The following is a 3,393-nucleotide window of genomic DNA, read 5'->3' on the forward strand; positions in this document are numbered from 1 at the left end:
CAGCAACATTTCCTGTCTCTACTGGGACCAATTTGAAGCAGATCCTATAAAAATCCCTAGGAAAGGAGTGCGGTTCAAATACATACAAAGAAAAATCACAGAAAAAGAGGCACGGAATTCAAAATTTGGCCAACTTTGACGCACGCCACGGACACGCCCTTTAATACATGCACAAATAGCACAACTTTAATCAGCACTATTTTTTACTGTACTGACCAATTTTGAAGGCAGATCTGATGAATTCCCTAGGAGGAGAGTTCAAATTACAATGTGAAAAATTTGCCGAAAGTGAAAATCAAAATCAAATATGGCCGACTTCCCGTGGGTTTGGGGTATGGGCCCGAGAGGCTTTTTTGTACGTCTTTGGCACGTTACACATGCCTACCAAGTTTCTACTATATCGTGAAACGTGCACCGGCGCTACATACACAAAAACACGAATTTTTGGTATGTGAGCTTCAGGCACAGTCTCACGTGCCCTGTGAATTTCATATTCATAACTATTACGTCTCCTGACAGTGATTTACGCTGCCACCAGAGGCACCACCAAGTGGCGTGTTTTTTTTCCATTTTTAAGTGAGCCTCAGAGCCATGGGTAAGCATCGTACCAAGTTCATTTAAAATCACACGTGCCGTTGCAGAGATATAAACTTTTCATTTTAAAGAGCGCACCTTGTGCAATGACGCTGAAATTGTGCACAATGCCTAAGGAAGAAAGGGGAACTATGACCGAAGCTGTGTCAATCGGACTATACAATGTGGAGAATATGGGTCCACTCCTTTTTTGACGAAAAAATCTACAGGAAGTCTTAATTTTTTATAGCGTTCTTATTTTTTGAAATTTCAAAAATATTCAAATTACGTTTTTTGCCAGGCTTTCCCAGTATGCTACGTGAAGAATTCCGTGAGAATCCGACAAAAGCGCATAGGAGAACACGAAAAAAGTAGTATACAACTTTTTAATTTTTAAATTGATAGGCGGAAGTGGGCGTGGCCTATATGGGAGATTCAGCTACATTCCACTGAACGCAGTTGGATATAAGGTTTTTGAATGTGCACAAACTGTGAGAAGTTATTTAGCCTAAAACGGCATTTTTTATGGATAGTAGCGCGCCACATAGTGGCCAACCCAAAAACCGCACAAAGAATATCCCATTTCACAGGCCTGACAACTTTTAGCAAATAAAATGAGTTTTCATAATATGTTCAGGGGGCAAAAATGCAGTTGAAGGGGGCTAAAAAAATAAATAGGTAAGAAGAAGAAGAAAGCGAGCAATTCAATAGGACTCCCAGCGTCGCTGGCTCGGTCCCTTATTAAAGCTCAAGCAGCGTTTGAAACGGGCCCTCCGCACTCCACGTAACTTGGGGTGCTGCACAAGTGTTTTTGCATTTTATAAGTAAATTTCAGCTGGATCTGATCATCCTGCAGGAGTTAAAACATTAAAGTATAAAAACGTCATACCCCTTAACCTTGTTGCCAGTAGGGTGGACGCTATCCTATATCTGAATATTTCATGTTAGAGTTATGTTGTTCAGGGCGGACTTTTATCAGGACATGTCTTAAGTTTCATTGAGATCAGATCATTTACACGAGTTATGACAACTTCCTTTAGCCATGTGAATCGTCAAAATTGACACAACGCCACGGGCACGCCGTTGACGGATGTCAATGAATAGCACAACTTATTAATCATGATTTTCTTTATGTTGCACTGATTAACTTTTGAAGTTATCCATACAATTCCCTAGGATGGAGTTGTTCAAATACAACATGTGCAAATCGCCAAAATATGACCACGAAATACAAATGGCCGACTTCCTGTTGGGGTTTTGGTTATGTCCAAGAGGCTTTTTGCTTGTTCCATCATGATACACATTGCAAACCAGTTTTCGTACATGTTCGGTCATTAAGTGTCTTGGGGGTCTGATTACTGGGGTGCATGGCTTCTAGCCATTGGCGCGCACGTGCATCGGGACAATTGCATACCGTGAATTTCGCCGCGATTGAATTTTTTGCAAATTTCTATGACTTTTCCAAGCATTGATTTAATTAACAACGGATCAGTGCTTCGGGCACCTAATGAAAACAATTTAACCAGCTAATTTCAGTGAATCGCTCGGGCCCTAATGAACAATTTAACCAGCTAATTTTCAGTGATTAAAGATTAATTAAAAGCAACGGTTGATTTTTTCAGCGTCTTAGTTCTTGGCAGTTTTTTCACATTTAAAGGGGAACTGCAACTTTACTTTAATAAACCCGTTTAGACCAATCATTTGGATGGTTAAATGGCCTTGTTCCAGTAGAAAATAGTGACCCCACCCCCTTCAGCGACCCCAAGCGGAAAAACCAACCTTGCAACTTTTGGGTACTACGACGTCCCGTAAATTGGAAATAGGATAAGTATCAGCGAGAAGCTGACGAATCGATGCGAGAACACGAACGGCTTTACGGCAATGCACTATTAAACGCACACGCCGCCCTACTATAACGGTATAGGGTGTGTATAATGTATTACCCACCTCGATAGATTATGCTCCACACAAAAACTTGCCCGGCGAAAAAAAAGGTCACATCAGCAGCTGATAGGACAGCAGGGAGGGAGGCCAGCAAGTGAGTTTTTTTTTACGGACGTTTTTGATAATATATCTCCCAGAGCCTGTACGGCGGAGCTCGTTTGAAGAAAACATGCGGATGAACAAAGTGAAAACCAGCGAAGAAATGGCTTATGAAGTTGCAAGTTTCCCCTTTTAGCAACTTTAAAAGGCATTTTCTCTACGCTTATTTTCCACTCAATAGGAGACCGGCTCAGGTTCAAGCATCTATTTGGAACCATTCAGGAGCATTCTACAAAACTCGGTTCGGAACCTGAAAAGTTGGTTCCCAACTGGAACCAAACAATAGTAGGTTTTCCTTGGGAAGTGTGCGTGTCATATTCTACAGGTTGTGTTGATGCATCCAATAACTATGGTACCACTCAAAACTGGTGGAAACGCAGGCAGGTTCGCTAGATATCACCAAGGCTCCAAGTTCTTTAACGGAACCGGTTCAAAGAACCAGAGCTAATTTGGTAAAAAAGGGGCCTGAAAGGTCTGCAAGGTGCACTAGGGTCAGGAGATCTGATAAGTATAGGACCTAAACCATTCAGTGAGACACAGTATATCCACAGAACGGATCACATGACAAAATAGGAGTAATTTTCAAATGCACCATAATTTTACATAGGGTCAATATGAATTTTCAAATGTGAATACTATTATATGGCCAGGTTGAAATCTTTTTAAGCCTTAATTTACACTGCAGGGTTGTATAATGAAATTCAGATATATGTCCGTGTGTGCTACTTGTAAAACTAAATAAAAATGTATTAAAGCTGCAATAACTAACTTTTATAA

The sequence above is a fragment of the Morone saxatilis genome, unplaced genomic scaffold, assembly GCF_004916995.1.
Source record: "Morone saxatilis isolate NCDOM2014 unplaced genomic scaffold, NCSU_SB_2.0 Contig21, whole genome shotgun sequence".
Lineage (NCBI taxonomy): Eukaryota > Metazoa > Chordata > Actinopteri > Moronidae > Morone > Morone saxatilis.